General features: G+C 48.0%; 1 protein-coding gene across 2 annotated transcripts in view; it reads right to left on the bottom strand.

Moving 5' to 3' along the window:
• Positions 1-27,588, bottom strand: part of POU6F1 (POU class 6 homeobox 1) — a 210,695-nt gene that overhangs the window by 140,548 nt on the left and 42,559 nt on the right. For both annotated transcript variants that reach the window (XM_086965833.1, XM_086965842.1), the window contains exon 2: positions 19,758-19,855. The gene's annotated coding sequence lies outside the window, so the exon portion shown is untranslated. The remainder of the gene's footprint in view (positions 1-19,757; positions 19,856-27,588) is intronic.

The raw sequence follows: 27,588 nt of genomic DNA on the forward strand, positions 1-27,588 counted from the left end.
CTTTTTCAGGTGTTACCCGTCCCAATTCTGCTAAAAGAGTAAAAACCCAGCAAAGAAAGTTGCTAGAATTTGGCTGGGGGGTTGAAGAACCAGACGCAGTAAGCACATATCGGTGGCTGCAAAACAGAAATGGGAGTTAGCTTGCCACAAGAGAGGTGATCAGACTTTAAAAATCGATTGGATACATTTTGGATTTAGAAGCATGATTAGATGTCTGTATATAATTCTTGGGGAAGAACAGACTAGGCCAAGGTGGTTATATCAGGAGAGATACTGTCACTAGAGAAACCTCTGACAAACCGAGAGAAAGGGAAGGAAAAAATATGCTCAAAATTTCAGAGACATTACCTCTAGAGAAATAGTCTATGAAGTTCTTTTCCTAAGGCAGATGACCCCAGAAGCAGAACACTAAGCATACCCATAAACAGCCCTCAGCTGCTGGAGATGTGAGATACAAAGAGGCACAATTACACAGCCGGTGGAGTACGTCACATTGATGAGATATTTTTGTATACCAAGTGCTGGAAGAACCAGGACTGATTTTCTTAGGTCTTTTTGATAAAAGCTCAAAGCAAATACCCTTCATCCATAGGATTCTCCTTAGACAACTAATGGGGAGAGCCAAGGCAACATTAGCTCTTGAGTGAAAAGGGACAGAGGCCCAAAGTCTTACTCACTGGTTCTATAAACTGCAGCCACTTCAAGCTGGGAAAAATCAACAAACGCTTTACACCCAGATAAACACACTCTTGGAAGAATTGGAGCCCATCTTGAATATTTAAGGGCACTAAAACATGAAATGTAGACACTAGTGTAACAGCTCTGCAAATATTAAAATACTAATGGCTGAGACTGTATCAAATCATAGTGCTTATTCAATTTAAAAAAAAATGATTGATCATAAAAGTGCACAAGAAAGCATGATAACAATAAGGTTACAATAAAATACATTTAGAAAATGCCCTTAAAAAAGCATGCTATTTCGGCATTGAACAACCCATTTTTAAAAGAAGCCCACGGCAGCACATATAGATGATCCTTGCAGTGTCTGGAGGAACATGACAGCTGGTCTACACAGTATAAAATTGTGGGATTTTAATATAGATAATGAAAATAAATGTCTAGCGTACACAGTATTTACAAAAAGTTTAAAATGTAGTAATGATTGGAGCTTGTAGTGTACGCATAGGAATGCTAATACATCCCCAAGTGAGGCACTCCGTAGGTAATCATGCAATGATTCAAAAAGGTTGTTATCCGAAAATTATTGTTTATTCAATAAAGTTCATGATGATTTATTCGATGATATTAACATCATATCATTCCAATATGTAGTTGAAATCTCTTTAGGTTAGAAAAATGAAAGCGAACTGCTCCAATGCATTTCGGGCGGGGAGCCCTTTGTCACGGAGTGCTGAAAGGAAGACGAGACGGAAACACCACCCACGAGTGCACCCAAAACTTTAAAAAAACTTTAAAAAACTCTCAAGAACTGTAATTAAACTCGCAGTGCACCACCTATTCCTTTTTCAAGTAATGATTGGAGCGGCATCATCACGTGGACATACAGGGAAACAATCCCCCCTATACTGCCCATGGGAAATCAGAACAAACTGCTAATAGTACCTAGTCTGAATATTAACAACAGAGTCCTTTCCCAATGGTTGGTTGTAAGCTGTAGGAAGGGCTCAGTATCAGGTCTAGTTGGTAACATAATAAACTGTCTGTTAGTGGGCTTCCCAAGTTCAGCTGCATCCCTCTTTGATCGCCTATCCTCAAGAAAACCACCACAATTCAGCCAGATCTTGATGGGCTTGTTCGTGCTGATAAGGTTAGGCCTACCCAATGACGTGAAGTATTCTTTAATGTATGCCAGCCATGGAATATTCATTCCCTGGTCACATTCAAGGCAGTCCATGATTACTTGCTGATTGAACAAAGCATGGTGGTTTTTCCATATTGACAACGATAGTCGCGGGGAACAAGTTTAAGATAATCCTCAATGTATGAGAGGCCCTGTTCCTCGTTGTACGCTAAGTGTGGGCAGCCAGCAGGCTGCAACACTAATCTGATGCAAATGTGATTCTCTTCAATAATCCTCAAAGTATGAGAGGCCCTGTTCCTCGTTGTACGAAGGGTGTGGGCGGCCAGCAGGCTGCAACACCAATCTGATGCAAACGTGATTCTCTTCAATTTGCAGACTGAGTGCGGGTGCACATCCACATATGCCTACACCATAAATTGCAGTGGGAATGCATTGCATGCTGTAGATTTCAAGAAATTGTGCTATCGGTTTACCCCTTACTTAGGCATTCAGTTAAAAAGAGCGCCCACAGACTGTGTAAGCTTAAGGCGTCTTGTTGCTGTATTGGTGGATACAAAACCCTTACTGTCAAAGAAACCCCTAAATATGGAAAGCTAGAAACAGCTGACAACATATTAGAGTTACCACGGATGGGTCTCAAGTTGCCACCCTTTGTACCACACGCCATCACATGGGACTAGTTATACTCATGTCCAAAGACAACATAAAAGTAGAAAAAGATGATCTTAGGGGCGATAGGTTTCTAGCTAGCAAAACGGAGTCGTCAGCATAAAGTAATGCAGGCACCTGCTGCTTGCTGATCAGTGGTACATGCTGCTCACTGTCTAGCAAGTGGTCGTTCAAGCTGTTAATGAAAATAATTAATAGTATGGCTGCTATAATGCACCACTACTGTACTTGAAGACCAAAGGGCTCGGTGCACTCCCCACTCCCCAGTCTGACCGTATCTATCTCTATCGGATACATTCAGATGGTCCCTGGTCTACCTTCTTCTTTCAAACCATACTAATTCAGGAGTAAGCACCACCAAAGCATTGTAATAACCCTCAGGGCCAGATTCAGGTGCTGCCCCAACAGGCTTGATGACTGTATCCACTATATAAAAATGTTCAATAAAAACATGTTTAAAAAAGTGTAATTAACGAAAGTGAAACAAAGGCCCGGGCTGAAACATCAAGGCTGAAACTTCAAATTCCATAGTTGCACAGACACTTGGGGTGCCACAGTGGTCAGCCTAGAGGACGGTCATAGAAGAAAGCTCAGAAAACTGCTGCCGTTTAATAATCCTGATGTGGACAAACATGTCACTAGAATGTGGGGTAAGTGACAGGGAGTCGGGCAGCATCGGGCATCTTCATTTATAATTAGAGGTTTGCTTTTTGTAACAGTTATTCTTTAAAATCTTAATAAAAAGACCTGGAGTAAAAAACTACTAATGAAAAAGAGTTGGCACCCCCCACACAACTGCGTCATATACCTTGCTGAATGCACGTGCAAGGTGTTCCTCAAACTAAACAATGACATGAAATATTCTGGAAAAGGTTAAGATATCTATATCTACTTGAAAGAGGGGTGGTGTTGCACGTTCAGACTACAGAAATGTGCTGCAGAAAATTGTCATTTCTGGACTGATGATAAACCTTAAGCTCAAGCCTAAGAATTTTTTGCGGCAATGTACACATTATGGATAAGTAAGTTATACGGGGCTGAGTATTGGTTTAAGTAATCAATTCTTCTTTTTTTTAACTTTTTTTATTGATTTTTAAACATGTTTGATACAGTTAAAAATCGGCAATGGCTGTAATCTTGAGATACATATTTAGGCATACAAAGGTATTAGAGGCTAGTCCGATGCACATTTATAGCTGCAGTCTCTCCCAGTTGTGTTAACGAGTCAAGGTAGTTTCTACATAGTGCATGGGCGATGATGTGAGGCTGGGGTGTGCTGGGTTTTCCTAGCCTGCTGAGACGAAGTGATGGGGCTTAGTCTATTCTCTGTCACCATGAGTATTATGAACTTACTGTGCTAGTGTGAGGCCGTGTTCCCAGTCCCTCTCTGGTGGTGGTTAGGTACTGGAGTTGTATCCAGAACTAACCATCTGGGTGCTAAACTGGGTTATTAATGCTGTATCAGTAAGGAAGGATGATGGGGGGAGTGAGCGCATATGGGAGGGGTCAGTAGGTCCTCCATGGCAGCGTTTGTTGTTGTTCTAGTAACCATCGAGCTGTGGTGCGGAGGGAAGGGGGTTTGGGGAATAGCCTAGTTTGCATCACGGGTTCATGGGCTGTATCTGGTGGCGGGTCCTAGGGGAGTGTCTTCCGTGGACAAGCGTACTCGCACAGCAAAACTGCTGGCTGGCTGGCGGGGTTGGCGTGACAGACGTCGGTTGGCTCAGTAATCAATTCTGACATTTCTTTCTAATCTCTGAATCTCAATTTTGGATTATCCCGATCAATGCTCCTGCCATCTTATCAAAGGGCGCAACCCTAAGAGGAAAATCCTTAACTTGACTCTGGGAAACTTTAGGCCTCGTTAGATCATGCATGTCCAAAAGAGGCAATTTTGATCACTACAAAATGAAAAAAAGAATGGCATTCAAATGATCTTGCTACACATGCAAAAGAGAAACCCACTAAAAAGTTACATCATTTTTAACTGATGAATCTTTGGAAGAAAGTGGGTTGGGTGCATATTCCAAGCTATTAAAAAATATTCAATTTAATAAAGATCTCTCAAATTTGAACACCAGCAAGACATCCAAGCCAGAGTGAAGCCACCACTTTAAAACGTGGACAAACATTATGGAACCCTGCAACATTTCCCATACTCCTCATTCTATACTCCAGGACATGTTGTTTCCCACAGATCTCTACTTCAATTGTCAAAATGCCATAGGAAATAAATGCAAGATCCTATAAGACATTTTTCAGCTTGATCAAGGTGTTTTCGCTATTCAGCCAGTGATCGGAAATAATACGTGGTTAGGAACATGCTCATAGTTACTTGGGGATTTGATATCCAAACACTATAGTTCTATAAGGTCACAGTTAAGTTGGCTTGAAGGGCAGTATGTGCAGGTATGGTAGGAGTTATCCAAAAAAGAGATACGTTTAGTGAGATGAATATTCAAGCAGGGCTGAAATACCTAGCTCTCTTAACTGATTATAAAAAGGAAGGCCGAAAACAATAGCACTTGTTTTCTTCCAATCGCACTGCAAGGAAACCCACCTGTGTTTATAGGGCCTGAGTACAAATGACAGACAACAAGGTTAGGTCCATCTCTGGGTGAATCTGAACTGAGTACAAGCAACTACCTTAAGGAAAGCCTGCAACTTTCATGAACCTTTTATTGTATGCTTGCATAAAAAAGAGTATTTTGGGGGGAGAGAGTATGGAGCTAATAACCCATAACTGCTAAATGTCAGTTCAAGGCCGGTGCATACCACAGGCCCTTGCAGCCCTTGTGGTTCAGGCTTCCCACGCAACCTTTCAAAAACCTTCATGGGACCCAACTCAGAGCAAGGCCAATGTATAGCTGTGAGATATGGGAGATTCATAGGCCTCTTGATAATAGCTGTGAAATATGGGAAAATCATAGGCCTCTTGATACATTCTGCAAGGTGCCCCATCGTTCATTGTTATGACACTGGTTCAACATCACATTTGAACAGCAGGTCTTGCAGAGGCTGCCCCCAAAGGGGGCCTCGAGGGCCGGCGCCATAACAAACGCTGAGCCCCTGGAAGTATCCGGTTTGGGAAACCACACAGCGCCCAGAAGTAAGAGGGGGCTACCACCTCGTGCCAAAAAGAGCGCCAGAGAGGCACTGACTCACTGGGCCAATGGGGTGGCAGGTGTTTTTCGAACCCCCAATGGGGGAAACTATCTTTAGGGCGCGAAAGCTGCGGAGGATTACAAGGCGCCGCTCCCCACGCTGCAGCTCTTTATTATCATCATGGAGTTGGGAGAGCGGCGCAGTTGTAATTTCGTGCGGAAGAAGCTTACCAGAGTATTGGCGATGCTAGAGTTGAGGCGGTGGCCAACAGTCGTGCCGAAGCGTCCCCACAGGTCCGGTCAGCGGGGCAACGAAGCATCGCCTGTGCCAACATAGTGCGCTCGCCGCAACCTCCGCAAGGACCAGACTACAGTGATGCTGAGTGGCGGAGCAGTCAACGGCTGGGCGGCAAAGTTGTGAGCTGGCGTCTCGATGACATAGAGCAGCAGGGTGTGTCGCTGCCCGTTCCAACTGTGTGGCGGTGAGTTCTGCACAGCAAGTGACTTTCGGTCAGAAGAATAATTAGCCCTTCATTGGAGAGGAGAGTTGTCCTGTCCTGCAGACAACCCAAGCCCGTCCACCTGCGATATTGGAAGAACTGGCGCGTTTGTGAGCATGTCGTTAAACCCCTGGTGTGTGTTCAGTGCAGGAGCGGAGGATACCTGGCCCGTTCTGAGGGCCTGGCCGAACAGCAGAGGGCTGACGGACTGCTGTACAGGAATGTTGTCGTGTCCCCATTTGCTCCACTGCGCGGCTCACATGCAGTCTTCGTCTTGCCCCCTGGCAGCCCAGCATGGGATGACGGAGGCAGGGATCAAGGCTATCGGCAGGTGGTGGTCCAAAGCATACAGGACTTTTGTCAAACCCCAGCTATTCTAGACAAACTTAGCAGCATTAGGATCGGGGGAGCATGTGGGGGCACAGCCTCAGGAGCGCTCTGTCGCATGACATTGTGATTATTCCCTCAGCAGGAAAGCGTCCCCGACTGGTATGGGTGGTGGGTCACTCATTTGTATCTCGGATGCACTCATGGTGGCAGCGGGGAGGCCATACGCAGAAGGGAGGGCCAGTCAACACATGCCTCCAATGGCTCAGCCACCCGGGATGAGATTGAACCAGCTGCCAGCGGCACTCAAGGAATTACAGGCGGATACAGCATGGCATCCAAACAGGTTGATAATATACCTGGGGGCGAATGACCTGGCCCAGCTGGGGAGGAAAGACCTCCTCCAGGCCATCCAGACGGACTTAACAGAGGCGGTGCTGTGCTTCGGTAGCACTTCCATCATATGGTCAGAGCTGATCAGTAGGCTGGTTTGGGGGGGGGTCACATAAAGCCGTTGTAAACTCAAGGAGGAAGCTGAACATTGCGTAACCAAGTTTTGTAAAATCAATGGCCTGGAGAGCATCAGGCATGGCCTCATCAACCCAGGCAGCTCGGAGTTTATTGGTGGGATGGGGTTCACCTATCGGAGGAAGGAATGTGGGTGTTTTGTGACAACATGTGGGGTGCGATGGTATTGGCAGGCTGAACCTAAAAAAAAAACTAAAACAAAACTGTCAACGCGGGGGGCCGCAGGAAGACGATAGCCTCCCTGATGGCGTGGCGGATAAGAGGGGGTACAATGGTTGGTTATAGAGGCTCACCCACAGGGCGGTGTGTAGGAGGAGGGCCACTACTCTCTTTGGGATGCCTTACGATAGGGTGAGTAGACTTGACAAAAGGGGGTAGCAAACGGAGACGGTACTCGCAGCCCAGACCCCGCCACATGACAGGGCACAAAAGAGACTAAAAACGTAGTGAGTTGGGGCCTAACTCCGGGGAGAGGCTACCCCCCACACGCAAGGAGCGTGGAAACCAACAGAACAATTTTATGACCCCAAAAGTGGCAAGAAATTAGATATGCCTGCAAAAGGGTGATTTACGAATCCATGATGTGCAAATGATTTATGATAAGCAACGAGTTATGACAAGCAAAGCAGGGGGGCGTGGCTTGGACGCCGATGGCGATGGTCGCCTGAGAGCTCGGCTCCGGGACTTAGCCCGCTTTTATCCTGCAGATCGAGGATCTTGGGGCACCCCGACCCCCACAAATCGAAGATCGGGTTGAGCCTGACCTGGTGAGGCACCTGGGAACACCCGAAAACTGATTATTCTGACGGAAAAGCGAAGTTGCGGAGGAACCGGAGCGGAGCCCAAGATGGCGCCCGGACCCTCTCGATAGCCTTGCCGAGACCCCTGGCCCGGAAAAGCCTATCAGATCTGCTTGAGCTTTCTCCACGTCTCATCTTTCCAAGAGGCGACCATCCAGCTGGCGGATTGGGAGTGTCTGGACGCCGGGGACATCCCTGGACTGATTGATAGTCACTTTTCTCTCGGCGCAGGCTGGTAGCGAGCGGTTGGAGGCTCCGACAGTACCACTCGACAAGATCGGCTGTATCCCGCCGAGAGCCTGAATTCACCAGGTCCCAGGGAACTTTATGGGCGGCACTGCGACTTGGCACCGTGGGGATTCCAGCCGCGCTGGTGGTCATAACTCGAGGTCTCCCTCGACCCGACGGGCCTACGCCAGTCAGAGCCGATCGCCCCTGCTTCCCCCTTGGTGGCCTCCGGGGTCCCAGCGGTGGTTCATCCCGAAAGATCGGAGTAGTGGTAGGCCTTGGCGAGGACGATCGAAGGCCCCCTTCAATACGACCTCACACCAAAGGAACAATAGCCGACGCCCATACTTGGTGGAGAGCCTGCCGAACTTTCTCCCGCGAGGCACGACCGCCATTGGGAAACCAAGGGGACCTAAAGGAACCTCCCCGGCCGCCTCGGACACGGAAGCGCCGGACAAGGAAGATCGAGGTGACCCGGAGTGCTCTGGCGGTCCCCACCTGCATCAGCAATTTGACCGGGTCCTGGAAGCGATCGCAAATACGCGATCTGCCCTACAGCAAGACATCGCCCAGGTCGCGACGAGCTTGGGCCTCCTCAGGGCGGACCACGGCAAGCTCTAGGACAGAGTCAAAGAGGTGGAGAGCTCGGTGAAGGTCTTGGAGCCGGCGCAGAAGACTCTGGCTGCTACGATGAGGGATGCCCTGACCCGAATCGATGCCTTGGAGAGACGGGCAGAGGACGCCGAAGGGCGTAACAGACGGAACAATATTCGTGTGGTGGGCCTAACGGAAAAGATCGAAGATGGCGACATGGTGGCCTATCTAGAAACTTGGCTCCGGAATGTGGTGGCCCCGGAAGGTCTGTCCTCCTTCTATACCCTGGAGCGTGCACATAGAGTGCCGGCGAGACCACCGCAACAAGGTCGCTCCCCACGCCCGGTTGTGGCGCGCCTATTGCATTTTCGGGACAGGGATCTGCTCCTCAATGCTGCCAGACACAATGGCCCTTACCAGGTGGAGAATAGCCAAGTGAATATTTTCCCAGACTACACTTATGAGACCCAACGAAAGCGGACCTCTTTCCTAGCGGTCAAACGTGAACTTCGGAGCGAGGGTATTCAATACTCGCTCCTCTTTCCTGCGAGGCTCCGCATTATCCTTGACGATAAGACCCAGTTCTTTGATACCCCGGAGGACGTCTGTACTTGGCTCGAACTATATAGGGCTGGCAAAGATGGTTTCGGCTCTTCCTCTCAGTCGACTTCGGAACCCGGACAGCAACGACGTTCCAAGAGACTTCGGAGCCTCCGCGGTAAACCGGGCAAGCCTTCGACTGTAGAAACTATGGCTGAGCGACGGTGAGTGCTGGAAATGGTTTCTAACTTATCTGGCTCCCAGGGCGGCCCCATCGTTGAAGAGTTAGAACCGGGCGGAAAGGGGGCTCATACGGACACGGAGGAATCAGAAACTGATAGTGTTCACTTGCCAGTGGTTACTCCGGACTCGGCTGAGGGCATGCTGGATGGGCAGGGATGAACTCGGGTGAGCTGATTCCATTTGGGCGGGGGCTTACCGTGGGAGATGTGGGAGTTGCGGTCCACGCTATGAACCACTGGTGGGGTTGGGGGGCCCTGATCTAGCTGACACTGTTGACTCGGGGCTCGACTTAGTCTCGGTAGACCGGGACTCGACGGCCCATTACTGGCGCCCGGCCCGCACCTAGCCCTTAAGGCTTCCCTGCGGTGGCGATCGCAGGATTAATCGGGGAACGGGGGTTTTCCGGGGACACGGTTTGGATGGGAACTAGATGGTGCTGTTTGGGTCCTATTCTGGGGTGGGTGGGGAGGGGTTTGTTTCGGACGGGTGTTGGGTTGTTGTTGGGGGGGATGGCCGCCATTAGTGTTGACTTGACTGTTGCTTGTTTTTGGTTTGGGCGTTGTTGGGAGAACCCGGGAACGACGATGTGGGACAATGGCTGAGATCGCTAATGTAAAATGCATCACTTGGAATGTACGAGGGCTCCACACTATGTCCAGACGTCACAAGGTTCACGCTTATCTAGTGCGTAGAGGGGTGCAAATAGCGCTTCTGCAGGAGACACATCTCACCAAGGCGGAAGGGGCGGCGCTGCAACGTAGATGGAGAGGGCAGGTTTACTGCACTACATACTCAGCTTACGCGAGGGGGGCACTGATATGGATAAGAGCTGGGGTTCCCCTGCAGGTTTCGAAATCGGTGGTGGATCCGGAGGGTCGTTACGTGGCTATCTCTGGTACATTGGGGGGTAGGGCCCTGAATATTTGTTGTGTTTATGCACCCAATGTGGACCAACTCGCCTTCCTCTCCGGGTTGTCGGGCTCCTTGGCCCATTTCCTTTCGGGGACCCTCCTGCTAGGTGGTGATTTTAACGCGGTGGTGGATGTTGACGCCGACCGCTCACACCCCCCCTCCCGGACTCTCAGGTTCGGCGGGTGGCTAAAGGTAGGAAGGAATGGCAGACACACTGGGGGCTGACGGATATCTGGCGAGCGCAACACCCCGAGGCTAGAGACTACTCATTTTTTTCTGGCCTGCACGAATTGCATGTGCGGCTAGACGGATTTCTGGGGTTGGCGGAGTTGGTGTCCGCGACGGTGCGCTCTGAATATTTGGCTAGGACCATCTCCGATCACAACCCCCTCCTAGCGGACTTCCGTTGGTTTCCCGGGGTCCCTAGTGTACCTACTTGGAAACTGCGCCCAGAGATATTAGAGGATATAGTCTTCAGGGCGGACCTGGAGGAAAAAATTTCTGATTATTTTGCGACCAATGGGGGCACTGCTGGATCGAGAGCGTCAGAGTGGGATGCGTTTAAGGTAGTGGTCAGGGGCTATTGCATCTCTAAGAAAGTGGGAATGCGACGTGTCATCCTTGATGACCTGGTCACAGCTGACCGGAAGCTCCGCGAGATGGAACTTCGCTGCCCCGGCCATCCAGAACTTCAAGAACGTACTGCCGCGGCGAGGGAGGCGGTGGCAGCGGAGGTCGAAAGACTGCGCTGTTTTGATTATAAGGCTTACACCGCCAGGTCGCTCACGGAGGGGGATAAGTCGGGCGCGCTTTTGGCTTGGTTGGCCAATCCCACGCGCCGGACCTCCCTGACGACGTCCATGCGCACCGCGGAGGGTCTTGAGGTGTACACCCAACCGGAGATATTAGATTGCTACCAGCGCTATTACGAACGGCTGTACCGCAGTAACCTGACCCGGGATCCCACCCTGATTGATGATTATCTGCAATCCTTAGAGATTCCCGCGCTGGAACCCAACGTGGCGAAGGCCCTGGGCGCTGTGTTCGAACTGGGGGAAATCCGCAGCGCCATAAAGGGGATGGCGAGAAATAAGACTCCGGGCCTTGACGGGCTCCCGGTCGAGTTTTACTCCGCCTAAGTAGACCTATTGGCGCCCCGACTGTTGATAGTCTACAAAGAGGCGAAGCGTTTGGGACGACTCCCCAGCTCGATGTGTGAGGCCTTAGTAGTTCCCCATCTCAAATCTGGTAGGGAGTCAGCTGACCCGGCGTCTTACCGACCGTTATCGATGTTAACGGTCGATTATAAGATTCTAAGCAGCATACTGGCATTGAGGCTGCTGGGGCACATGCACTCCTTGGTCCACGAGGACCAGGCAGGATTCATCCCAAAACGTAACACGACCATGAATATTCGCAGGTTGTTTCGCTTGCTAGAGGAGCCGCACACGGAGGCCCTGTGCCCGCTGGTCCTTTCGGTCGATTTGGAAAAGGCTTTTGATAGCCTTGAATGGGATTACTTGCGCAGAGTGCTGCTGAGCTTTGGTCTGGGGGAGGGCTTTATCAGGTGGACCACGGTGCTTTATGCCTCGGCGTCGGCCAGGGTGAGGGCAGGCCCGCTGATCTCCCAACAGTACCCAGTAGAACGTGGCACGAGGCAGGGATGCTCGTTATCCCCATTACTCTTCGCGTTAGCGGTGGAGCCACTGGCGCTGTCAATCCGATCCGGAGCTTCATTCGACGGACTGCGGACCCTGTCTGGTCAGCACTATATCTCACTGTATGCGGATGACCTGCTGCTCTTCCTTGAGAATTCAGGTTCTGCTCTGGATGGGGCTGCAGAGGCTCTGACATCCTTCGGGGAGGTCTCGGGCCTTAGGGTGAATTGAGCCAAGACCTGTCTGTTCCCGGTACGTAGAGGTGAACCCAGACCCGACACCAGCAGAGAGATTAGGTGGGAACCTAGCTGCCTCAAGTACCTGGGGGTGTACGTATACCATGACCCCGCCTACCTTCTAGACAGCAATATAGCCCACTGTACTCGCGCGCTACGAGGCAACATGGATTTTTGGACCACCCTGCCGCTTTCAGTGGCGGGGCGTATTGCACTGTTGAAAATGGTGGCACTTCCCTGGTTGATATACTATTTTAGAGCGCTTCCGATTTGGATCCCGCCGGCCACCTTTCGGCTCTTGAGATCCATGGTGGTGGAGTTCCTCTGGGGATCGGGCCGCCGGAGAGTGGCTCTCAAGACCCTGATGAGACCAAAATCGGAGGGCGGCCTTGCGGTGCCAGACTTCGAGAAATATTATCTGGCAGCTCAATTGCAGACCTTCACCCAGGAGATAGCGAGAGAGTTTCGTGGCCCGGAGGATGGGAGGGGCAGGGGAATGCCCAGACACATTATTTCCTTCATCGCACTACGCCAGCGTTTAGCCCTGCAAGACCTAACGCTCGAAGAAAGGACTATTAGGTTATGCTGGAATCGTGCCCACGCCCGGGGGGAGTTGAAACTCCCATATGCACCGGAAATGCCGCTGGGGATGTTAACGGCCTTACCGCACGGGGGAGACTGGTCGCACCTAGGGCATTGGGAAGAAGCAGGAGTGCAATTGGTGGGGGACCTTTATGAAGACGGGGTGTCACTGCCCTTCCAGGAGATCCTGGACCGTTTCGACGTTCCCCGAGGCGACTTCCTTCTGCACACGGCTCTGGTTAGAGCGATTCAGACGCACTGGAAAAGTGGTTTGGAGGAACCGCCTACGTCTCCGGTGTACCAGTACGTTATGATGTCCGCGGGGACTGTCAAAGCAGTCACGTGCTTGTATAATAGACTGATTAACGAGGGGTTGCCCCCACTCACCACACTGCGGAGCCGCTGGGAGGCGGACATAGGAAAAGAGATACCGGAAACTACGTGGACACAACTAATGCGCCGAGCCTGGAAGGGAGCGCGCCATGCCCGGTTTCAACTGATCCAGTTTTATGTACTCCACAGGGCCTATCTAACCCCGGCGAAAATTCAGCAATACTTCGCCACAGACACAGCAGATTGCCCCAGATGCCGGGCGTCTGAGGCTGACCTCATTCACATGCTGTGGTCCTGCCCGGCGCTGTCCTCATACTGGCTTTTGATCGAGGACACTCTTAATAGGGTTACTGGGAGAACCTTGACGGTCGACGCAGCGGTGGGGCTCCTACATTGGTTCCCGCATACCCCTAAAAATAAAATTTCGAGCAAATTTATAGATCTAGGGCTCGTTCTCGCTAAACGAGAGATAACCAGGAATTGGAAGGCAAGAGTTGGTCCAACAGGAGCTAAATGGCACAATGAACTTCTGAAGTGGGCTACAGGGGAGAGCACTCTGCGATATCAACTGGCGAGGCGGCAGCAGAACGAGAGGGCGCTAGAAACAGCGTTGGAATGGGAAACACTAGTGCAGGCCCTTAGAGATTACTGCGCTTCCAGCGATTCCGAGGGTGATGATGCAGCACAACTTGAGTCCCGTTAGACGTATACGACACTGACCTCTACCCAGTCACCTGGGGTTTCTTCCCACAAGCTCTTTCTACACATACCACCACACACTGATGGCGGGGTTGGGTGGGGGGAGGGTGCGGAACTGAGTGACTGTTGGGGAGGGTTTTTTTTCTGTTAGGTTGATCTAGAAAAGCAGATGAAGGCCGTTGGATTATCCAGATCAGCTTCGACTTCCTACCAGATCCCCACCTGGGTTTTTTTGTACGAAGGCGCCGCCCGACCCTCGGGTTGTGGGCTGAATGGCTGTGTAATCAAGATGTTTTCTCACGGGGGATCGGACGTTTCTTCCTTATTTACCCTGCTGATATGTTGCTGATCTAACATGTAAATTTGGCTAATTCCTGCAATAAAAATATATTTAAAAAAATAAATAAATGACAAGCAAAGCAAATGATGTATGACAGTTCACAATGGTGATTTATGGCCAGGGTCATAAAATTATGACTAGGATAATTAAGAAAAGGATGATTAGTCATATAATGGTAATAAAACTGCGGCCAACATCGACCACAAAAACGACAACACGTGTTGGCTGTTTAACTAAATGTACATAGGTAAGAAGATTGCATACTATTCTGGAGTGGGCACAGTGCGGGGGTTAATTAGACATCCAACTGCACACCCACCATGCACCACACTGAGCAGATTCAGCCTAATGGAAGTTGGAGTAATTCAAGCCATAGAGGACCGGATCATAAAACATTTTCCACTGGTGGAAAGATAAAGCAGTGCTTGTCGCAAACAACTTTTGTCCACTGAAAGAATGTTTGTCCTTATTTGTTGGACAGAATTTGTTGTCTATTTACTGTGTTCTGTTGCTTTTTTTTCTGCTGTGTTTTTCTGCTGCATTATCGCAGTGCGATGTTGTTCCATCGTGCTGTGGTTGTGTTGCATTCTGTTCGACTGTTTTGATTTGTGTTGCCCTCTTATATGTACTCTGTTGTGTTGCTTTGTGTTTACTATTGTTTTGTGTTCTGTTTTGTGCTTCAGAACTGTCAACAAATGCTGCTACATTTTCAGCCAAAGCAGCGAATGTCTTTAAAGTTCCTGTGACAAGAAATCATTTACCACTACGGTGGTAAAATAGCACTGCTCCAGCAATGTAACAATATAAGACACAGCGAGGCCAAACGTGTAGCGGACACCCGCCATAAACTACCATTTGCAGTGCTCATTGTATGCGATATGGTCCAAGCACTTTAGAATATCCATCTGTCTACTTGTTATAGATAGAAATAGGAGGAAAGAGATATTTTGGCATCTTTTTGACTGGGACTGGAAAGAGGCTCCTGGGGTTCTGGGAGAAAAATGCTCTGCACTCGGACATGACCGACTGGCTCACCTAGATTTTAATCTTCTTTCTGTTTCTTTAAATCTAAATGTTAGCAAACATAGATTCTGGCTTTATGGCATGACAAGGCATACCATATGCTGAGTTAAAAGACTTTTAGCAACAACATTTTGCATGTATAAACAAGGAGTTGCCAGGGCTTAATACGTCATCTGCAGTCACGGGAAAAAGTAATTCTCGCCCCTGTGCTTTAGAGCAGCTTGGAGAAAAGTCTGAAAGCATGACGAAAGGCAGTTTTTGACTAACTCAACTGAGATAAAAAAAAGACTAGTTCTTGGAAGTAAGTAGATTCAGATAATAGTTTATGAAAGCTGAGAAGGCCAGAGTACAGCAAATTACTATGAAAAGGAATGTGAAAAGGCACATATTAAGTGGCATTAGAAATGCATTTTAAAAGAAAAACAAGTACAAGTGCATACCAGGGCAATGATGCTTGAACTTAGGTTTGTTAAGTTATATTTACCTTGCAATATCAGAATAAGAATATTTAAGGGCAAAAGGCGTGCAAATTGTCAAAAAATAAATATCATGAAATCATCCATGTTACCCCAAACACGGAGGTGAGAATCAGGGGCACGTTGTATAAAGCAGCAGAGAGCAATTAGTCATCACAAACAATGCACCGACTGTTTGCAACCTGTGTCTTATTTTGAGATTCAACCTATGTACTAATAGGTTTCTTCCCACAATCACCAGTCAGAGCTGGTTTCAGAATGAACTGCCAAATAAATATTTAATAGGAAGGGTGCTATTTGCGACCAGCTGTAATGGGATAAAAACACAAGGATAGATAGTGGCTCTCAATCAACAGAAGACCGCCATCCCCACGTCTGAATCCCCAAGAGGTAAAGCCATGTTCTGAAAGGAACCGGTGCTGCCTTTAAAAAACATGTTTTCCTATTGAGAACACATTGGAGAGAGCTGACAGCAGTCGGTGGGACCACCGCCTGCCCCCTCTGAGGTCACCTGTTACAATTCCCAAAGGGGAAGCTATCCAAACATGACCGCTTCCGCTTTCCAAAGGGGATACCGCCTGCTTTGAGGAGTCTATAACTTTTCAATCGTTTTAACATGTAACTGCAGGAACAAATCAGGATTACATTACGTTGTGATAGGTTTAGTAGACAGCAAAAGACCGTTTTGTAGTCAAAATCCCTATCATGATGTGAATTGCAAGGTTTGTGACCACAAAATGGCTTTGTAAATCATGGCCAAAGTTCTATTTGGAAAAAAATCCTAGGTGTAGTGAACATAAATTATCATAGTGGTATACTGCAAAAAAGAAGATTTTGTATTTTGGGATTTTTCATAGTTGGACATTCAGGAATGACCGCCTGCATCATAATGGGGTGGTCAAAACTGGAACTGCAGCGAGGCTCGGAAAGCCTCCGACCGCGGGCCATAATGTTTTATTTAAATGTAACTTTTTAAAATTTTATTTGGGTTTTTCAGAGCATACACCGCATTTTTAGTATTATATTGTACATAGTAGGATGTCTTCAATAGAACTTTGATGCATTTTCCTATCTGGTCCCATATGACAACAGACAACTACCCCCACACCCCCGTAAGTCAGTACCTAGTCATACATTTGTCAGCAAAGAGTGTTGCGTTTGAGTGCACTGAGGAAGAAAACAAGATAGAGGGTGATCCACACTAAACATTGTGGGGAAACCTTTGCAAATAGCAGGGGGCCGCTGGAGCATTATTAAGGTCCCAGCAAGCTTTAACGTGGAGCTAGAAGCGGTGATCCCGCAGGTAAGGCTATGAGGGTGTCAGACTTTGGGGTGTTAAAACGGTCTACTAATGTTTTCCCAAGCCCTGGCTGCCTCTAACGTGCCCATTCCATGTCTGGCTTCCCTCAGGAGCAATCTACCGTCACAACGTGCCTATTTCCCTTCTCCAGGCAGTTACTCAGGGTTCTCCGGCAGCTTTCAGTTCCTCGTAATTTCAGGGTTGGCCAGCATGTACGCCAAGTCTTGAAACTGACTTTTGATTTTAGCTTTATATGTGTGTGGAAACCACCCCAGGAGACAGTGGCGCAGGGAGCAGGGAACTTCCCTCTCAATGACAGCCGTAGTTATAACCTCCTCCCAAAAAAATGTGCAGCGAGGCGCATGTCCAGAACATGTGTGGAGAAGTGTGGCTCACTGGTTAGAGGAGGCAGACCTGGAAGCAGAGGTCAGCCCGGGACCAGTGTTCAATTCCCGGCTCGGCAGGGTCTTGAGTCCTAAAATGTCCATGGACTCGACAATTTTCGCTCTGGTGCCTACTCGATTCACGGGTTCACACTCTGCGACTCTGGGCAATAGCTTGCTTAATCTCCACAACGGTCCCTCGCGGCGGGATGCCTGGCTTTCACCTTGCGGATACCCTGCCGGGGTTATCTCACAGGGGAATACCAGGACGGGTTCCCTAAGCAAGCGCTTAGAAACCGCTTGGTGATTTGCGCTATATAAATTCCTGTACATTTACATTTACATGTGCAGGATATGAGCTCCCCTTTCCTCTCATCTAGGGCAGGCGGCATCAGCCAGGTGAAAATAACTACCAATCCTCTCTGAAGAAAGATACAATCTATGGAGTACATAATAATGAAACATTTTTAAGTGTGCATTCCTGGATATTTTCAGGGCTCTTTCTAGGAAAATGCCCCAGTTCCAGGCAGTGACAGGGATTCCAAGATCCTCCTCCCACAGCGATCGCAAATGTTCCAGCTGTTGCTGGAAGTCTGCTTGTACTGCTTTATACAGACAGGAAACCGTCCAAATGGTACCCGCAGAGTGGGTCATATATTGACAACTCCTCAGCATTTGTGGCTCAGAGGAGTCAGTGCCCAAATGTTTTCTCAGAACCACTGTGAGTGCTCTGTGCAGAAGAAAATGGTCCTGCGGTAGATTGAATTCTGCACAAAGATCTTCAAATGGCAGCATCTCCGAGTCTCTAAATAGGTCCACCAGCTTTGTTGTCACTACCACACTCCGAGTGTAGGGTCCCCTCCGACATCTGCCATGGGGAAGCTCTTTTAGCATGGAGACAGGTAAGTCAGGAGAGTATAGTATTTTGCTATGTGTTTTTTGCAAGCATCTGTTCCAACACCTGACAATCACCTGGAACTCCTGGGTATCTCTGGCAGTGGACCGTCTAACTCTTTGCAACATCTCAGTGAGGTCGGAAAGTGTCAGTGCAAATGGGTTTGGGGTCCTGTCTGGATCTCTTCTGCTCCCCATCCATTGGACTAGCCAGTTAAGTTTGGCTGCTTTATAATGGGAAACGGCCACTACACCGCAGCAGTTTCCACGCAGACCATTACCACGCATGCATTACAACACGTGCGTGGTTACCACAACAGCCTTTACCACGCATACCTTTACTACGAGATATGTAGTAAAGGCATGTGTGGTAAAGGCTAAAAAAAGAAAAAAAGGGGGCTTGGTGGGTCTTCACCCCCCCAAAAAGTGTGAGAATTAAAAGGGCAATTGGGGGGTGGGGAGTATTTCCCCCCCCCAAAAAACGCACCTGATGTGACGAAGCGGAGCAAATCAGCGTCGTTTGAGAGGAAACAGAAGTAAACTTCCACTTCCTCTTTACGATGAACGACGTCACCAAGGAACAGTCAAAAGGCAAAGTGAAAAGGTAAGGGGAATTTTAGTTTAAACAAAAAAAAAAGATTAAGGGTTAAGGGTAGGGGTAATTATAAGGAGTGGGGGCTGGGGGTCATGTAAGGGTACAGGGGAAGTGCATGACCTTTACCAAGAGTATGCCCTTACCATGCATAAATTTACAACGAAAATAGTTGTAAATCTATGGGTGGTAAAGGAATTTTTGTGGTAAAGGTTATGCGTGGAAAAAGCATTCCGTTGTAACGCATTCATGGTAAAGGCATGCGTTACAACGGAATGCTTTGTAATGACATGCAACCCTTTACAATATGTCTCCAAGTCAGGGACTGTCAATCCTCCGGTCGCCTTTGAGCCTACGGCCAGCTCCCCGTATAAAGGCAGTAATTAAGAAATTCAGGTCTCGAAACATTGCTTCTGGGACCCAGACCGGGAGTGTTCTGAAGAAATAGAGGAGATTAGGCAGGGCCACCATCTTCAGGAGAGGAATTCGGCCCACCGCCGAGAGCGACAATGTTTTCCAATAGTCTTGACTTAAAGGGTAGGCATGTCCAAAACATTTGCAAATCCATAGTGGTCCACCTAACTCATGCCATCGTTTAAACGTTTGTCAACATCAAGGTCCTTCTCAAAGTTTTACAGATGGGACTGATCTCTTGCCTGCTAAAACATTTGAAATAGTATAACGAGAAACACCATTCACAAAGGAACTACTGCCATGTGTGGTCTTTATAAACAGTTGGCATTTGATTGGAAACCTATTCATTGCAACCTCACCTCACCTTTTCCTCTATATCCCTTTTACAATAGGGCCCCCAAGGAAGTCTTAGGCAACCCTACTATTGTTGAATATGAAGAAAGGAAAGAATCCAATGCTAATGTGGGTACATGCATGCAGAGGCAGCAGGTCATGAAGACAGGGACGCTTTAGTCCTGTAGAATTACAATAACATAATAAAATATGTAGTAAGGCACCTTCTGTTTTCCTCTATTCGCTGTGCGCACACCAATACGTTTTGGGGCCCCTCTTTCGGATCTTGTTCAGGCTCCATGCGTAGGTTGGTCCACTCCACCTAAGAGTAAAATAAGATTATTTATAATACAGTACTTGTTGTGTAGCTCAGAACACAAAGTTTCATATGTGTTTGGATGCTCATAAATGCCCATTACAGTAGGGATTAGTTCCTAGTACCTAAAGGTCAAAAACATCACATACACCACCTCTTCAACAAAGTCAGAAAGGAAGCGCGGTAACAGCTGTATCCTGCAATGCATTGCAAGCACTACCATTTTCATGTGTGGGTGAATGTATCGTTTATGTATTTTGGGGGTTTATACGGGGCATATCACTGCAAGGCAAATACAGATTAAGGGAGGATGTAGACATCAAACCTGGTGGGTTACTCTAGATAAATATCCAAAAGGAAATAATGTTTTAGATATGGCTGTTCATGCCCAAGAACAACGACTTACTGAGTTGAGTCGATAAGACTTCTAAAGCATGGTAGAGGCCAAGAAAATAGATGCTGAAAACTAGGCGGACCCAATCAGACTTGGAGCAAATGCAACTCTTGAACTCGCAGAGGTCTTTAATCTGGCAGTCTAAAATTGTGCCCCAGGCACTAATAATTACCTTTCACTTGTACATTTCTTCAGGAAATGTAGATTGACATTGCTTTCTTTTCTGTAAACTTAGTTCCATCAGTGAGCTATGAAACCATCATAATTAAAGAAGCTTTTTCCTTTTTTCATGAAACTGTGAACAGAGATTTTGTGTTCTTGGCCTTTCTGGAAAAATACTAGACTGAAAGAGTCCTTAGAAGAGGAGCATTCACTTAGAAATACAACGTATATCCGAACATCATACATGACACGCAAACAGCATCAATTCTTTCCTGTTCCTTCTGAACACCACTTCCCAAAAAAGTTGTGAAATAGGTGTCATCTAGCCACGAGTCATGAAAGTGACTTCCAATGACCCTGGTTTTCAGCCAGTAATGGGGTGATGGGAACTGTAGGCTCATACCTATAATAGGAAATGTAACACTACAAATTCTAATGGCTCGGGTGATATAGAGCTGTAGGCGGTCAAAAATCATATGGTCGTCAGTAGACTGAATACAACCGCCATCAGTACTCTAGGATGGTGTTCAGTTCTCTTGGAAGCCCAGCTGTGGGCTTACGTACTAAAAGATTTGAAAGAATTAAGGCTGGGCTTTACACAGTTTAAAAATTACTTTTTGGAAAAAGCTGGTCAAGTCAAAGTAGTGGGTGCCAAGAGGTCCCAGGAAATGGGTGAGCATTGCCTTGGGGGTCTAACTACTAAAAGTCATTTTGTGGCACTTTTTAGCGGCAGGAGCATCAATAGGACTGAAGGTTACCCCCAGGAGACCTCCTGGATGAAGGACGGATCTGGCAGACCATTCAAACAGAAATAACTAGAGAATCTTTTTCATAGGCAGATGGAGTCAAACTTCCCAACCACAAAACAACCAGAAGGAATGAGGCAAACTCTCAAGTCCCTCTCTGGCTAAGGAAAGGGGGGTATGAGCTTCCATAGAGTCATGGATGACTGCAGTAACTTTCTATTGGTTACTCTTTTTGTCTACCTCTATGTCACAAACCCAGGCGCTCACAACAGGCTTGTACAGCTGATGCACAGAGGTGCAGGTCGAGGGGCAAGTGCTAGCCCTTCAACAAACATAGGGCCAGATGTAGGAAGCCGGTCGGTAATGGACGAAATTACCGAATTTCGGCCGTTACCGACCGGTATTAGGCTTTTCAGATGTAGGAGGCCACATTTCAGGATTCGGTCATTTACCGAATCGGTAATTTAAGAAATCGGTAAATTACCGAATTCTTAAAATACCGATTCTGTAAATTACTGAATCTGTAATGTAGGAAGCACTCAAGTGAGTGCTTCTTACATTTAAGGATTTGTTATTTACCACCAACTATTAGTTGGTGGTAAATAACAAATTCCTTTTAAAAAACAATTTTTTGCTTTTTATTCAGTGCCATGTGGCAGACATACATGCCCTTAGGGCATGTATGTGTGCCACATGTGCACCCATGCACTATTCAGGGGTGCAACAGGGTGTCAATGTGACACCCTGCCACCCTTGAAAGGGTTCCCCCTATTACCGATTCGGTATTTACCGAATCAGTAATTCTCATTCATTCCTATGGGCCTCCAGGCCCATTGGAATGAATGGGAATTACTGAATCGGTATTTACCGATTCGGTAAATACCGAATCGGTAAATACTGATTCTTAATTACCGAATCTTACAGATTCAGTAATTTTACAGAAAAATTATCTATATCCCTTTTACCTATTCTTAAATACAGAATCGGTAAAATGTGGTATTTAAGAATAGGTAAATTGAGATTACCTACATCTGGCCCATAGTCATTAATGTGCATGTCAACCCTCTTGGAATCAGTTCAGGCCCTGCTCAGCTGAAGATTACTGTGGCACAAGGAAAGGATCTTCTGTGAGTTATCTTGTGTTCTTGCTACACACAACTGCAGTTGCATCTAACTTTTGGTTACTTACATCCAGTGCTTGAAATGGAAAAATAGAAGTGCAGGTACTCTGTACCAGAGTACCTGCTTGTTTCTGAGAAGTGCTGGTAGTCTCCCTCTCAAAATAAAAAAGTGACAGTACTCCATACCGGACAGTACCGGCCCATTTAAAGCACTGATTACATCACACACCAAAGCTGGAAAACCTCTACAGATACAAAAGAAGTACCCTATAAACAGAAAAACTTCAAATCCTATTCACGGGCACACAATCAATGAGTAGCATAGCCAGTGGGTCATTGGCAGTGCTTGAATTGGAAATAGAAAAGTCCAGATAGTCCAGTGCTTAATTTGTAAAAGAATAAGTGTTGGGCCCAAAGTTTTGCTGAGAAGCCCATGGCCAGTGCTATTGTATGTCGATGCGCTAAAGAGCAATATCCTAGTATTAATTCTACCTCTCAGGGCTCTTTAATTCATCGCCTGTTATCTCACTCTTGTGAGCTCTTTTTCACACCTGCTTTCTCTCATGGTCGCATTTCTTTCTATCTTTCTCTTCCTGCTTCTTCCCCCCTTGTATAAATTCCATTCTCTTGTTCTAGGTCAAAGTCTGATGAAGAAAAATAAGGTCTGGTCCCCAAACATTAGTGGCGGTGGGCCCCACCTCCAACCACTGGCTCAAATTAAGCACTGGCAGTGGCAGGTACCCTAAGCCAGAGTGCCTGCTTATTTCTCCGAAATGCCATTACTCTCCAATAAAAAATATCTCAAAACAGCCTGACAGCACAGTCCGATTTAGAGCACTAGTCATGCTCCCTAGTCAGAAAATAGCCCCCAGGCTGCTTTTTGAAAGACAAAATACAGCAATAATCAGGGTTCAGTGGGCCTAGCTTCCACTGGGGCAGCAGGTGCAGTGGCACCTTTGCCAAGATGCCTGAGGGTCCCACTGAACCCTGATAGTTGTAGTATTTTTTTGTCAAAGATATTTTAATTGGTTTCAGAGATAAAACATACACAGTAAACCAAACCTTGGCAGGAGACACCAATGCATCATAAAGGCCGAGAGCTACAGGAAGCGAAAGTATTATATGCAGTTTGTGTAGTAGGACCTGGCGTCCCCATAATATTCTCAGCATGACCCTCCCAGATCTCCAACGGACACAGCATATGTCACAGTTCAAAAAGTTCTTGTGGGAGGTCATAAAAGTCCTTGGTGTCAATCCCTCCATTCCCCGGCCCATAACGCTAAAAAATAAACAGAAATATACAAACGATGGTGTCACGGTCAAAGAAAGTTCAAGTTTGGTTGCGGGTGAAGGCAGGGCTATGGAGAGAGGGGGTCCCCACAACCCCGGGAACCCCCCATCAAAGCAGGGGAGCGAACAAAAGCTCTAGATATGAAAGAGATGGAGAGATCGCAGTCGTGGCCCACATGCAAACAAAGGTAGCCCCTCTGACAGATATTCAACCAGGGGAGCCCAAACATAGTACAACCCCTTCCTCAAGTCTTACAAAATATCCGCCATTCTTTCCATCGCCAGTGCGCGCCATAACCTGGCGTGTCATTGGGTAAGGAAGGGTGCCTCCACCTTTTTCCATGCAACCGCCACAGCCATCTTAGCTGCCCCGAGGCACAGCCACATCACGGAATGATCCCCCTGCGTTTGGCATTTCAAGTTGGGATCCCGAATCCCTGGGAGAGTGTGTTCTAGCGTGTCCGGGATCGGAGTACCTCCTTCCAAAATGGCTTGATGCGTGGACTGTCCCACCAAACATGCCTGAAATCCCCCAGTAGCCTCAGCCCCTTAAGCACCTATCGGAGGAATTAGGGAAAACAGCGTGTAGCTTCTGATGGTGTAGGTACCATTTGTACATAATTTTAGAGTGTGCCTCCCTCAAAAACATGGAATGATTGTACTTGGGGATGTCCCAATAGAGGGAGGTCTATTGTTTCCTCTCCAATGGGGTGGATAAGACTGAGTCCCAGAACCTTTGGTGTCTAGTGGTGGGGAGGGATCCCAAAGTCCTTATGAGTGAGTAAAGGAAAGAGATGGCTCCCCTTGTGGAGGCCCCTGATTGCGCACATTTTCAATTGGGAGTAAATCCCTAGTGGCAGCCTGCCGTATCTGCCGTTGTAGGACCCAATGCTTGAGTTGTATGTAATGGTATTCTTCAGAGGGCTGAAGGTTAAAGGCTCTGACACATTCCGCAAATGTCATAAATTTCCCCTGCTCAAACAGATGAGAGAGCATGAGACAGCCACCCTCTCGCTAAGCCTCAAATGACCCCTCCCGCAGCGCCGGAGGAAACTCGGGGTTGAAGTGGATAGGAGTGTAGGGGGAACGGAAGGTGGTAAGGGGAGGGGATCTAGCTAGCTCTTCCCAGACCCTTAAGGTGGTAGCCGTAGGGGTACTGATATAGGCATTGCGTGGTCGATTGTGTTTCTGTTTCCACAGAAGGTCCCAAATTGTTCTGCCCACTATTTGGCAGACCGGTCCATGTTGTGCCACAGTTTTTCCAATTCACTGAGGGAACACTCCGTGACCACTCTAAGTTGGGCTTCTCAATAGTACCCCAAGAAACCTGGCAGGGCCAAACTCCCTCATCTGGTTAACACGCGATTGGAAAGTTGCGGTTTCTGCCCCTGCCAAAAACACTTAGTAATCATTGTTTTCAGATCAAAAAGTAAAAAAGAGAGCCTGATCCACTGGAATAGGTAGACCTTGAAAAAGGCACAGCAAGCGCAGGAGAGATAGGCTGTCCTCCATCTGGACAGGTCAGCTTTAACCTGGCGCAACAAGGAAGGGTAATTAGCTTCGTAAAGGTATTCTAGCATGGGAATGAGCTTGATGCCGAGATATGTGATATCTTTGTGTGTGCTCGGGAAAGGGGACGCTTCTTCAATAATCCGCATGGACTCCTTGGACACGGTTAAGTTAAGGAAAAAGGATTTTGAGAGGCTCACCTTAAATCTCGAGGCCTGTTCATATGAGGCAAGCTCAGATTGATTACCTGGGAGAGAACTTTGGGGCCTCATGACTGGAAGCAGCACGTCATCTGCGAAGAGAGAAATCTTGTGTTTGTCTGTGCTGAACTGAACCCCCCCCTATATCTGGATTGGACTGAATGCCTTCCGCAAGGGGTTTGATGCTGAGCGCCAACAGCAGGGGGATAGCGGGCACCCCTGCCTGGTTCAAGTTTAAAAGGTCCTGAAGCTACTCCATTCACCAAGACCCGGGATCTCGGAGCAAAATAATTTGCCCATACCATTCCAATGACGGTCTCAATAAAACCAAACTGTTGCAGTATACGGATCAGAAAGTCCGAGTCAACCCCATCAAAGGCCTTCTCCGTGTCTACTGAGAGAAGAACCGCTGGAATGCCCTTCCTCTGTACCTACTCAATAATGTTACCACCCTCCGGAGGTTATCATGAGTTTGCCTCGCCTTGATGGGGCCCGCCTGGTCCGGCTGCATGAGCATCAGCATAACATGTTCCAGTAGCAAGGCCAATATTTTAGAATGACTTGGCATCCAAATTCAGGAGCGCTATAGGCCTATAAGAGGTGCAGCTTGTGGGGTCTTTCCCTGGTTTGGGGATAACTGAGATCAGTGCCTCGACCTTTAGAAGGGGTTACCCTTTGCGTGCTAGCTATATCGTTCAAGATTAACTGTAACAATGGTCAATCCTCAGGATCGGTTTGTTGCTAGGTATGGTCCACCTCTTGTTCTAACCAAGCCTACAAGCCGTAAAGGCAAAGGTCAGTTGAAGGATCAAGTGGGGAAGGAAAGGGAGGGATCAGCAGAGAAGGAGATCTGGAACGAGAAAAAAAGAACACCAGTCTGAGAACACCTTCTATACATGTATCATTATGAACAAAACCTTTATCTAAGACTGACCCCTACCAAGGGGTGGCTACACCTCTTATACCTGAAAATAAAAGGAAAACATCCTTGTAATGGCTGTTGCTTGGGTACAAGGGGGTGGCTTCTACGTGGACGGATTTGGAATGTTATAACTACAGGAAGGAAACAAAAGAACATGTAGCTATATATATAAGCACTCACCTAGCATCCAGAAGCAAACAGTAGCAACCTTATATTCAAACATGTAACATGAACCTACCCTTATCTAGACTCCACCGCACTTCACAGGGATAGAGCGTAGGCTCTCACCACTCATACCAACCCCTGTTAAAGATAGCGCCAGAGGAGGAGGAGCTTCGCAGGCGTCCAAGATGGCCGCGTAAGCTCGGAGCTCCGCGGACCCTCCGACCCTCCGCAAATATCCTGCTGAGAATCCTGCTCCACGTTAGTGGATTCCGCTTGGTGAGAGGTCGCGGACACGGGAACTGCTTTCCGCTTTCAAATCCGTTGCTCCTAGGCGAAGTTACGTCGAGCTGAACTTCGTGCCAGTGAAGCGCCATTGTCTCAAGGGTGGCTGCTGTTCGTACCGACGCTCCGCATGATTGGAATGCGAAGTGGACATCTTGGTCCCTGCTGCCGTAGTGCATGTGGCTGCGGAGTCGCCTGCTACCGGCCTGGTTTATTTGCTGACTTCGCCTCTGTTCTACACATCTGCTTCCTTGTCCGGGCAGCGTAGCCCTTTGTTCTCCTTGGGTCCATCATGGCCGGCAGAGGGGACCCCGACAAGACGTCGAACAGAGGTGTTCGTAGGACGACTCAGACGCAGCTGACCAAGATTGATCGATATGCTCAGCAGCGGACCTCGCCCACTGTGGTGGCCTCTTCTAAAGACCTGCACCGGGCGGGCTCGCCTGAAGGTTCCGAGCCTACTCTGACTGACATTATGGGGGCCATCGCGGGCATTCCGTCTGAAATGCAGAACCAACACGAGGTTCTGACTCATAAGGTGGACACTTTGGCCGTGGATCTCAACCTGATCAGGGCCGACTTGGGGAAGACCAATGATAGGGTGTAATCCCTTGATCTCAAGACCTCCAGCTTAACTACCGATGTTTCGGACCTGCAGGCGGAGGTCCGGACCCTAAGATCGGTCAACGACCAATTCTCCAGAAGACTGGAGGATTTTGAAGGGCGTGCAAGGCGGCAGAATGTTCGCATAATTGGTATTCCGGAGGGAGCGGAGGAGGCGGCAGTGGACCTTTTTGTGGAAGACTTGGTACAGACGCACCTCGCACCATCTGGCCTGAGTAACTTCTTCTCTGTGGAACGTGCCCATCGGATACCTGGCGGCCCTCCGAAGTCGGGTGCTGCGCCTTCAACTTTAGAGACCGGGACGTGATCCTTCAAGCCTCCAGG

This window comes from Lissotriton vulgaris, chromosome 1_1 (genome assembly GCF_964263255.1).
Source record: "Lissotriton vulgaris chromosome 1_1, aLisVul1.2, whole genome shotgun sequence".
In the NCBI taxonomy this organism is placed as follows: domain Eukaryota; kingdom Metazoa; phylum Chordata; class Amphibia; order Caudata; family Salamandridae; genus Lissotriton; species Lissotriton vulgaris.